We start from the raw sequence: 13,161 nt of genomic DNA, 5'->3' as shown, positions 1-13,161 counted from the left end.
GCCAGGAACGGAGCGCACTGCAGTAAGGTTGCAGCACATCTTGATTGCATTAATATATTCTGAAGACGACAAATTCCTTTTGGTGCTGACCCATGAATTGGCTCTTGGATATTCTTCATAGACGACTACACCTTTCCCCTTATGAGGTAACTGACACCAGGAGTCAAACGATCTCTTTCGCAATTCATCACGTAGATGTATTCCAGTTGTTCGAGGTGTTATGTTGGCTTCAGGAATTTTCAGGCGCTTGAGAGCAGTTTTCTTCTCCTCTTCAAGATTCCTGACAAGAAGGAGATGATCATCACTGACTTGTAAGAGTCGTTTACAGATGTTAAAATGCTGAATATTAGCTTCCCATTCAGCCTTAATAAGCCCTAGGCCACGTACTTTTTAGAATAATATAGCATGTCATTAGGTGTATCATCAGGAAGAGATATCATTTCTTTGACAGCACTTCTAATTACTTTATCCAGATCTTTAAGGAAGCTGTCAGGGAGCTGATCAAGTGGAGCACATTGCAAAGGATAGATGAGCCCAGGCCATATATATTCATTCACAATCTTCAATTTCTGAAACAAAAAACCGCACACAACTTCTCTATTACGCAGCGCACGACGTACTGCGCATCCTTACAAAACACTTCAATCATTTTTTGTTGTCTGAGTCTGCAGCGTATTACGCTCCACGTGTTACGTCGTACGTAACGCAAAATGTGCGCTGCTAGGAAAATCCGCCTTGCAAAATTGTCATGTACGTATCACAAGAAGTCCTAGCAAATATACTAAAGAAAATGTTAATATTCCCAGGTTTTTTTTAATGCGCCCTGCAACATTGCCTATAAAATGAATAGGTATGATTCTCATGATTTTATTAAACTGTTTTCCCAGTCTCTACACGTTGAAAATACGTATTATACCATAAGATAAAGAATGGAAGTAGGCCCTAAACTGTAGTAAACAATACTTACCTCCAAGCTTGTAACTTTAGTAAAACATGACCAAACACGCTTTCAGTTTTCTTCAAAATGCGAACGTGACGGAAACAGCCAGCTGGTCTGTCTGGGCCCTTCAAGGGTTGTGACACCACAGATTATTATTATTATTATTATTATTATTATTATTATTATTATTATTATTATTATTATTATTACTATTGTATAATTGAGCACCCACGTGCAATAATGAGGTAAGTAGCTACGAAATACATTCATACTTACTCCATTATTGCACGTGGGTGCTCAATTATGTTCTTTCATGACCTTTCAATCAAAATACTAACAATACGGCCTACCCGAGAGTTCCGCAGAATTTTTGGATGCGAGTGTCCAAATACAAATTTAATATTTTATTGCTATTAGTTTTTAACTGGGTTTGAAACGGAATTGTAGCATACTGGTTTTATCCGTATTCAGTTTAAGTCCATTTCTAGTGAACCATTTATTTGGTTTATCGTTTGTCTTCGAAATAGGCCTACTTTTTATAAGCTACAGCACATCGTCAACTTCTATAAGCAGTAACGAAGGACACAAGAAGTGTCGTGAACACAAAAAGCTGTGCTCGGAGGGACACAATTTGTCTCATTTCACATTTATTACCCACTGTTTCACCCACATACTATTAATATTGGTCGATTTCACCAGTTCATAAGTGATTCTGTTTCTCAAAATGCTAATCTAATTGATTTTATTAGTATTTAACAGGAATATTCCTACAAGACTCTAAAGACTGCTGATTTCTATATTATCAGTTACCAGTGACAACCTTTCTCAGATACTCTTACTTATATCTTTATTTTGAAATAATCAATCTTTATGGCTTAACAAAATGTACAAAAAAACAAGTTACATATCACTGTTTTTTTATATATTTGCTTTTTAATTTACATTTGCAAACGTTTTCACCCTCCAAAGGGGCATTATCAGGCAAGAAATAATATACAAATATCTAAAATCAAATGTGTACAAAGATGTACAAAAATGTGTAATGTGTGAGTACGAGAATAATCTGTGTGCGTGAGACATGTTGTGGTTATACACATGAATATTAAAAACAATGTGTTATGCAAAGTGATCTGAGTCATAATATCATAAATTACCTGAAAAAGATACAAATACATCTTATGTACACATTTCAAGGAAATATAAAACACTTGTGAATACAATACGTGCTTGTGCAAAATTATGTTCAAAAGCCTTGTGCTTTTAGGAAGTAGATAAAACCAATGTTGTATGACTTATGATAAAAACTGTCTTTGAAGACTGTTAACTATCACATTTTGACATATTGTGAGCTTGTAGGCAATGCTTGTTATGAGAGTATATCTGTGTTGTTTGGGTAAAGGGAGATAAGTCATAAAAATGAGTTCGGAGATAAATGAAAATTAAGCTTGGAACCCTTATTACAAATAATTTTCTACACAAATAAAACACATCAACTGCTAGTATTCTTTGATTTTTGCACACTCACTTGTATAATTTAACTTGTATGTTCATCTGGGGAACAAAATTTCACCTGGACAAAAAAATGACTTATACCCCTTTACCTGAACACCACAGATATATGCTACAATATAACTAGACAGTGACTAGGCAGTAGACCGACTAATTACATCATATTATGTACATAACTTGAATTGGTACTTATCAAAGCTGCTTTCTTAATGTTGGGTCAGTAAGTGTCTCTAACGTGTGCGTAATCTTTGTTCTGAGGTATCAGTTCCATAACCTCACACATTACAAAATTTTTTATCCATTCGTTTACTTTATAATTTTTTGTTAATATGCTTGAAAAAGCACCGAATAATATATCTTTTGATTCATTAATCATATTGAGTATAGTTAATTTGCTTTCAATTGATGGAAATTCAACAGAAAAGAGAAATCAAAACCAAAACAGAAACAACTTAGCCTTCTAACCTCAAATAATAATACCTACCAATGACTATAAACAAATGAACTCTATCAGCTGAATGGTGAAAAATGGTCACAAGTTACTAGACTGATAAAATAGTTTAAGAAATAGAATCTACTAGAGCTGGTGAAATACACTCTGGTAACTAGCAACTGGTGAACTACTAAACTAGTATTTTTGAGAAACAGGCCCCAGTTCCTTTCTTTTTTCTTTTCTTTTTTTTTTTTTTTTTAAAGAATCTGCAATAAAATAAAAAATACTGTTGTACATACGGTATGTATATCGGGGTTTTATTACACATTTACGCATGAAAAAAATGCTGCTAATTAACAAAACTGTGGACTTCATAAAATTTACCTGAAATATCATATATCAGTTGTCTTTTTCCTTTCCGTATATTGCAGTTATAAGCAGCACACACAACAGGCATGTTTCTTTTTTCCTCTTGGCTCTACCTCCGTATACACAGAGTGTAAGCAGTTGTTAAAGGTTAAATAATTTGCAAAAAAAAATATTAATTTACAAGCTGTCCGACAGGGAATATGATTATTATACTAATGATAATCAATTAATTGCAAACAGAAAGAAAAATCATAATTCTGATGACAACATGTTTGCTGATTTCCTGAAATAGGTATTATGACGTAACTTAATATACCAGTTTGTGAGGTGAAACATTGGTCTGAAAATGTCGATTCCTCAACATATTTTCAAATACTTCGAAACAAAATCTTATCTACCTCCGGTAGACAATAAAAATCACAAGAGTTCCGCACAAGGCAGTAATACCACATCGAAAAGTTATGTTTACAATAATTATACAATGCAATACAGTCTCATGGCAACATTTCATTGGAGAGGAACAATATTTCAAGATATAAATCTCATAAATTAGATTCTACTTGTGTAAAAATAGGATTCCATTGTGTAAAATTTATCCTTCAACAATTTGATGAATTCTGGAAAGAAACAGCTATTGAACAATGTTCTAAAAAAATACAACAATTAAGGGATATAATTAGCCTCCCTACCCATTATCTCTTGGATTAGTTGCCTCATAGGTGGTGCCTTGTTGGTATCACTTGTGACCTGTCTTCGAACAGTTGACTAAACAACAACAAAACAAGGGATCAAGATGTAAAAACAAGGGAAATAATTATGCCTTTATTGAAATCAGACGTTCTCCCTTGGATTGGTATTTAATTTTAATATTAGGATAAATTACTATCCTGGAAATTTCAAGCTTATAGGAAACTTGCACTCTAAATATCATTGAGTCGAATACCAGGGGCATTTTAAATAAAAAAATATTTAGTAATTGATCTTATTTCTCACTGTGAATGTCATATCATAATAATACCGGTAATAGAAACTTGTTATAACTAGGGTTGCCATAATGAAGAAACAAAAACACCAATACATGATTCACAAGTCAATTTTATCGACAAGAGAAAACGTAGGAATCTATATTAATAATAAATCTGTAGCCAAAATTTTTCTGGTAATTTTCGATTTTCCAAAAATAATTGGTCCTAACATATATAATTAACCACCCTGAAACCGAAAATCGCTTTTTTGACATTTTTGTTTGTAGGTCTGTCTTGATGTTTCTTACCTTTTCACGTGATAATGGCTGAACCGATTTATATGAAAATTGGAATACAAATTAAGTTCGTTATAACTTAGATTTTAGGCTATATGGTATTCAAAATACTTTATTTGAAAGGGGAATTATAAGGGGGCCTGAATTAAATAAATCGGAATATCTCGCGTATTATTTATTTTTGTAAAAAATATTACATAACAAACATTTCTTTAAAAATTATTTCCGATAAGTTTTACTCTTTGCAAAATTTTGATAGGACTGATATTTAATGAGATAAATGAGTTTTAAAATTAAAATAACGCCATCTAAAGGATGCAATGAAATAATAAAAAATGACTCCGTCTATAAGGGGCCTTGGACAACAACAATCGAAAGATATTAAACATAGCCTACAGAGAATGTTTCTGTGTTTGTATGAAGTAATATCGGATGCCAAATTAACCGATTTGTATAATTAATTATTAATTCACCATTGGAAAGTGTAGTTTCTCTAGATGGACATAATGCTATAATGTTATTACAGTAACTTCTGAGTGAATCGAGGACAGGTAAGATTAAAATAACTTCTTATGCAGAGAAAACTTAATAGGCTATTTTGTACATTCATTAAACTATGGTTGCATGTAATAACAAATAAGAAGCATGTTAAAGCGATTGTCATTGCACCAAATGAGTGCTCTCTGGACCAAAATGATCGCATTTTAATTATTTAAATACAATTTAAATTAAGTAACATGTTAAACGATTTATTCTTCTAACAAACACGAATGTTCCCTGGATCAAACGTCCTATTTTAATTATGTAATTACTTGATATTTATTTCTAACAGGTGCAGCGGAGCGCACGGGTACGGCTAGTTTATAATAAACTTGTATACCGGTATATCATTTATTTTTCATAGATACTAGTACATTAATATCACTTGTTTACTTAATGTGGATGGGGCTGGCCACTTCAGTAATACACTTTACTTTATCCAGCACCTTATTATTTGGCATGGGATTTACATAATTACCATTTATTTTAGCATTGCACCATTCATATCTGTATATCACCATCACAGAACCTCTCATATTTTTCAGAACTGTGAAGAGAAGAAAGGAACTTTGTTCGTTTGTGGATGAGTTTGTGAAACTAACTGCAGTTTACATTTACCATATTATACTCTATATGCAGATACGTTTTCTAACTTAAGTGATAATGTGTTTCTTTCTTCATCAAAGAAAATGATCTTTGAACGTTGGCATTATATCCACGTAGAGAGAAATAATTCTACAATCTTCAGCAGTTCTAAGTACAGCACCACAGAAATACATCTGCGACAAAAATTTACCGAGATTTCGTGTGAAATCAAATCTTTAGAAATTTCCTCTTTGTTGTGTAGTAGGAGAAAATTAAATCTTATCACAAGTATTGCACTTTTCCAGATTTCTGTGAGACTTCATTCAAAATCGTGGAAATCAGTCTTTTCGGCCCAGACTTCTCCCTACACTACAAAGCCATGGACTATCCGCGAAATCCGCGGCATATGGCAGCCCTCTGTTGCAACCCAATCCATTTAAATTTAATGCATTTTCTCAATCCTATCCATCAGATAGATCATACCATTATGAAGGGATATGTGTTTACATTCACAAAAACATACAAGTAAGCTCTTGAAGGATGTTTAATTTACATTCAAACAATTTAATTTATTGTAAACAATAAACGCATAATTGTTGTGTTGTTGTTTAGTCAACTGTCCGAAAACAGGTCACAAGTGATACCAACAAGGCACCACATACTGTATGAGCCAACTAATCCAAGAGATAATGAGTAGGGTGGCTAATTATATCCCTTAATTGTTGTATTTTTAGAACATTGTTCATTAGCTGTTTCTTTCCAGAATTCATCAAATTGTTGAAGGATAAATTTTACACAATGGGATCCTATTTTTACACAAGTAGAATCTAATTTATGAGATTTATATCTTGAAATATTGTTCCTCTCCAATGAAATATTGCCATGAGACTGTATTGCATTGTACAATTATTGTAAACATAACTTTTCGATGTGGTATTACTGCCTTGTGCGGAACTTTTCTGATTTTTATTGTCTACCGGAGGTAGATGAGATTTTATTTTGAAGTATTTGAGAATAAGTTGAGGAATCGACATTTTCAGACCAATGTTTCACCTCATAAACTGGTATATTAAGTTAAGTCATAATATTTCAGGAAATCAGCAAACATATTGTCATCAGAATTATGGTTTTTCTTTTTGTTTCCAATTACTTGATATTGAATAGTACGATAATCATACTGTCGCACAGCTTGTAAATTAATTTTTGGTAATTATTTAACCTTTAGCATATTTACTGAATGTTCCTTAGGAAATTGAGTGTAAAGCAGCAAGGCTTGGTAAAATATTAAATTAACAGAGCATTTTCTACTTTTCGCTTTTAGTTTTGCAGCCATCTAGCGTCAAAAGATTCTATTAATACGAAAACTGTAACACCAAAGCCATCTGGCGAGTGAAATTCTAACTACTTACTCAAGTGGAAGCTCTATAGGCTCTTATACAGACGCAGCAACGTCCTATATGAAGCGCATTCTGTTGGCTAAATGTAGTATTACCGATCACTCTTGGTAGATGACACTGTCATATTTGCCAGACATTTTAATATTCATGCAGCTTGCGTCAACATGCAAAATGCCCTAAATATATTAACACAATGGTCAACCAAATGGAGGTTAAAAGTAAACGGCGAAAAATCTCAATTGATGGTCTTTACCATACGTTTTCCCAGGATTATAGACCAACTGAGTATTCAAAATCAAATAATACCTTTTACCACATCAGTGAAATATCTTGGAGTACTTCTAGACAAACGTTTATCTTACAGGCATCACATTCAAAATATAAGAGACAAAGCATTTGAAAGATACATGGCACTCTATCCACTTTTCAAAAGTCTGACTGCAAGGAAAGTAAAAGTCCTGCTGTATGCATCAGTCATCAGATCATACATCCACTACTGCTGTGAGATATGGGGCCAAGCTCACCCTCGCCACCTGAAGAGTCTGGAAGGAATTCAAAGAGCTGTCTGCAGAACAATCACTGGTGCACACTACCTCACGTACAATGTCAAACTCTACAGTGAACTTCATATACCCTTCCTGGTTGCTCATATTCAAGACCTACAGACTACATACAGGAACAAGCTACTTCATCATGCCAACCCTTTACTAAGAGACATAACATAAATTCAAACAAAATACTTCCGTCTTTGACGGTCTTAGTAATCAACTTTCTTTAACAAAACCTATTTACACTTCACTTTATAAAATCATATTTTTGTAAAAGGCAAGGGTCCAAGAGACCTGGTACTTTTAATAAAAATATCTTAAAACTCATAAGATTTCTCGTCTGGTACTCGAGGTTATAGTTGTTGAGCTCGAGCAACGTGTGAGTGATGTGGTGAGCCTTTTAAATTAACAGAATGGATTTGAACAATAGAAAAGCAGCTGTTTTAGCTTCTGCAGCTTCAAGTGTTTTGTTAGCTTGCACTAATGAGAAGCAAAAAAAAAAAAAAAAAAAGAGAGAGAGACTCTGGGAAAGGAAATGGATATCCAGAAGGCAGGAAGAAGGGTTATTCCATGTTCTCAGTAAAGATTTCAAACTGGAACAAAATTGTGCAATAAATATTTATTGTATTAAAATGAGTCGTCAATTTAATTTTTTCTTCTTGCATATTGACTTCTGATGTTCTTTATTTTTGTTTTGATGTCGGACGGAATAGTATTGGGACGAACAGAACCAAATTTTTACAAATAAACTCCAGCGCATTTTCCCTCCAAATCCTATTGTGATAGTCCTTATTTCAGACATTGTTCGTAAAGCTCGATTAATTTCATTACTTGGTTTTTGTTCCACTCTGACTTGACGCTACAAACCGGGCGGAAACAGAGAAACAGCTGATTAAAAGTTGTCTGCTCCTGCCTTTTCCGAACCATGTTCGGGCCCTGTCGTGTGAATTCGGCTGGCCCACCTACGGATATGTCGCACTGAAATAGAAACAGCTTCTACCCAGCAGATGTCGAAAGGGAAGGAACGATATCCATACTGCGCATGCGCCCGCGCTATAAGTCGAACGACAATCGGAGTGACTATTACCGCGGAGGAATCGGACATTACGAATAAAGCTCTCCACCGGTGATCTCCGGTACTATCGTAGGTGGAACAGGGAACAAAGGAGGGATGCGGTGGTTCGGAGCGAAGCGAAGTTGGAGGACGTAGAGCTCAAGGACGACCGGCGCGTACGGACTGAGGGTAGTTGTGAGTGGAATTAAATGGCACCAAATCGTATATCCGTCGCATGGAAATTCTTTAATTTAGTTGAAGATATAATAAAGTCGCACGCTGTGAACTTTGTGGGCGAATTTACTCTAAGGGTGGAGGTACTTCGAATTTGTTAGACCATTTGAAGCGATCGCACAATCGCGGCCATCAGCGTAGCCACCTTGGAATCCATCACAGAAACTTGCACCGTCTGAACCAGGCTTAAGTAAATAAATTTAACTGTTCAAAACACCTTTGAATTCTTTTAAAAAAGCGTGTTTACTTTGATGTATATATAAAAGTTATAATGAATAATTTCGTGGTTTTGTGTGCAGACAGAGTAACATTGCGAATGAAAAACTGAAAAGCAGAAGAATTTCAGCAAAAAAGGACCCTCTAAGATTGATCCAGCATATTGTTACGAGATGAAACTCCAGACTTCAGTGATGAGCCGCTTACTTGAAATGAAATATGAGTTGGTGATTGTGTTGCCAGAAATTCCAAACGCTCCTAGGGCGCTAACAGGTCCGTATTTGGAAATCTCTATAGCGTGGACCAGGTTAGATAGATTCTCTGAGTAGGTCTAAATTTTAAAATGTAGGTACGTAAGCGTTTAGGCTAACATTAAGAGCCGCGGTTGTGGTACTCGTACTTGATGTAAAAAATAAATTATTACCATTCAGATACACATTGACGGTTAATTAGTGATATCATCGTTTTCGTAGTTTTAAAATTACGCAAAACATTTGATACGATTTTTTAAACTGCTTTAGTGCTATTGTTCCAAAGGTCCACGTCTAGAAAAAAAGTCTTGAAATTTCTATAAAACGTAACTTTCCAGGCAATAAAAATCATGCATAACTTATATGAAATATTTAAAAGGCAACTTGAGTTATTAGATTAAAATATTGAGTTTCATTCTGGTAATAATGTAATTACAATTATCCTTAAGTTGATATCCGCTTATATTTTTTATTACAGAGGAAGAGTGACGCGTTTTAGAAGAGAGACTTCAAATACTGACACCCTTTAACACAATGATCACAGTCCTGTCTGGTGAAGAATCTTAATAAATTATTTTGGACAGTAAACTTTAACCCATTGATACCACACGTTTCTTTTGTTCCATTCTGGAACCCCCTTAATATATTTTACGTTAAACTAAACCGATTAGAATAATAATTGACAAAAACTGTTTGTGAATAAACGAGTGTTTCCAGGAAAATTATAGCTACTGAAAACCTGTACTTCTGCGTTAGTTTTCAGTTAATTTTAATGTTATTAATTTGATCAACGACATAAAACTAATACGCCTTATCATATATACTATGAATTTCAAAACTAGAAAAGAAAATCTGTCAGCTAACATAGTACTTCAAGCAAAACAAGGAAAAAAGAAGAGCCGAAGAAAGAGAGAGAAAGAGAGGTAAATAAAAAGGAGAAAATAAACAACAAAAATTACACACTTATTCTAAAAGATACGCGGACGTCAGCGGACTCGAATCACTACCTGATCCGATTAAAGGAATGCTCAGCGGAAAGTGTATGTCTGCGCCGCAGCACATATACAACCTGCGCGGCATCAGTCGGAGGTAACCGGAGGTCTCCGATTGAAAGCGCACAAACAACCTTTCCGGAGAAAAACCTAATCATAAGCAGCACTAAGCAAGTGTAAACAGGGACTTTAGGTATTTATTGTACAGCGCAATTGAAAAGTCTGCAAGAACTACTTAGATAGTTCAATTTATTATATTACTATTACTTTACAATACATTCAACAACATTATTTTTACAACGTCCATAAACATCACTGTTTAACATGCACTGCTTATACACACACGTAATATCACTTTATGTTCACTTATTAGCAAGTTTCTATCTGCCATCTTGGCTCCTCGTCGAGTCCTCGAGCAATATCTCGAACGGATAAATAGAGAACTCTGGGTAATGTACCCAACACGTAGTTCTAAAATGTTCACCACCTACGACGTTGGGCGCTGATCATCTTATTTCAGCCCCCCACTGCCAGATGGTGCTGACCGCAGTTTCGCATCCTATTATATATTCATCCATGGCCGCGTCGAGAGTCGAGCACGCGTCCGGCAGAAGGGAGGGCGCGCGCGAAGGCAGGCGCGGGGAGAGAAGAGAGAAAGCTGCTTGATGCTGGCAGCTGTGCGCGGGGAGAGAGGAAGGCCAGCACTGTGGCGCGGCCCGTGGCGAAGGGAGAGGGGGAGAAAACCGACTGCGACGGACGTCTGGAGTCAGAGTGATGGGGAGACCGAGAATCGTCCAGAAACAGAAGACGCGAGTGAGCTACACAGCCAGTTTAGTTTGGACAGCAAGCCAGTGAGTTTGTGAAGAAGCAGTCAGCGTCCAGGCGGAGGCAACGCGACCGGAAGTCTTTGGTTCGATGTGCAATGAACTTTATCTGAAAGTCTTGAGTTCGAATTCAGTGGACTGTCTCTGGAAGTCTTGGATTCGATATAATGTGAACTTGAGTGAATGAGCTAGAAGAACTAGCCAAGGCAAGCTAACTGTGAACTGACAGTTTTGTTTTGTAAATAGAGCTTTGTGAACATTAGTTGAGATAGGAGTACATTGTTGTTCTCAATAATCCAAGTGAATTGTCATTGTCGTCTGTGGAGTGCAATAACGAATACTGTGTTGTTGTGTGGAGTGAAATAACCATTGTTGACGGGAGTGTTTAAAATTCAGAAATACAAAGCCATTATTGTTGACAATAAAAATAACATTATTGTTTTGAATTAAAAGTCACAATATTAACATCCCAGTTAGGGATAACTTCTATCCCCTCACAAAATGTAATTATTACTTTTTCATTCTTACTTTCAATGTTTACATTACATCAGAGCAATAATAATAATAATAATAATAATAATAATAATAATAATAATAATAATAATAATTGTCCGTATGATATTCTCTATCTAGGATTCAACCCCCCCCCCCAAATCAGAAATCTTAGTTCGCACCCTGACTATAAGTCATAAAAACAATCAAACATAAGGTAAAAGATTAATAAGGATAAAATCAAATAGAAATAATAAAACGTAATAATCTGAATTCCTGTATTATACAGCAAATAATTAAAGATGTAATGCTGAACTGTCAGTAATCCTCGTCATCTTTGCGAATTAGGGCTAAGGGTATAGGGCTATAGTATTTTATTAATATAGTACAACTGTTATTTTTTGTTTCATGATTATCTGATTCTAGTGATCTCTTTAATACTCTGCAGGGTGGTGGTTCAATTTGAAACAATATTTTTTGCACGATCGTGTTTTTTGTTGTATTTACAGCTATTGTCGTAAGGCCTTGAAAGTTAGAATTCCCACATAAACTTGTTGCTAGGGAAACCATTTTTCATAACATAAGATTATACTAAAACAGACTGATTACAGTGTACTTATTGTTACTTAGTTACCATTACATTGCAGTTTTGCAAAGGATTTAGAAGAATGTTACTATAAATTTTCGCAATTTTAAAAATACGATCGTGCAAAAAATGTTACACAATACACGTTTGTGAACTGCATTACAAAATCTCTGAAATTGAAAAACTCGCTCTGTTTGTTCTTCAAACCATTACTCGATTTTGTAAAAAGCACTTCCCAACCTTGTACCATATTAATATACCATTACAAGTGGTAAGGATGCTGAATTTGGAGATAGATTTCACCACGTACAAAAACATTCACTTATGAACATTTTATGACGAATTTCAATACATATATATATATATATATATATATATATATATATATATATATATGTTATAAATAACTTTCTATATAGAATATATAATTATTTAAAAGTGTTGAAATTCTAATTAGAGTAGGTATTCGATATTTTAGATCATGTTTTATGATTACCTTTATGAGATGGGCTGGAAAATTAAAAACAGATGAAATTGCGTCAACTTTTCAGTAACTTTTTACAATAATTAGAATTGCAGAAACACGATTCTATGAAATGAAAAGAGCAAAGCCTATGGTTTAAATTTGTCGCGTTTAAGAGTATATAACCATTTACTGAGAAGCTCAGGATTTTTCAGTGGATATATAAAAATAAATGCCAAGTTTGCGCTTATTCCTACAAAACACTCCCTTTTATTATCACAACAAAAATGTACAAATGGATGTCAGTCATTTTACAATATCCTAATACAATGTGCAGTATGTAACCAACTTACTTGTGAAAATATATTCCCGAATGCTTCTTATGTCGATTCGTACAGTTATATGCAGCACAACAATGTAATATGATTCCACTTATGGAGTTTTACACAGTAGTACAAAGAAAATAA

At 34.6% G+C, this 13,161-nt stretch overlaps 1 protein-coding gene across 2 annotated transcripts in view; it reads right to left on the bottom strand.

The window, feature by feature from the left end:
* Positions 1 to 13,161, bottom strand: part of LOC138715501 (nucleolar protein 12-like) — a 309,079-nt gene that overhangs the window by 4,032 nt on the left and 291,886 nt on the right. The gene's annotated exons all lie outside the window — the stretch shown is intronic.

This window comes from Periplaneta americana, chromosome 15, assembly GCF_040183065.1.
Source record: "Periplaneta americana isolate PAMFEO1 chromosome 15, P.americana_PAMFEO1_priV1, whole genome shotgun sequence".
NCBI classification, from domain to species: domain Eukaryota; kingdom Metazoa; phylum Arthropoda; class Insecta; order Blattodea; family Blattidae; genus Periplaneta; species Periplaneta americana.
This window is presented reverse-complemented; position numbering and strand designations above follow the sequence as displayed.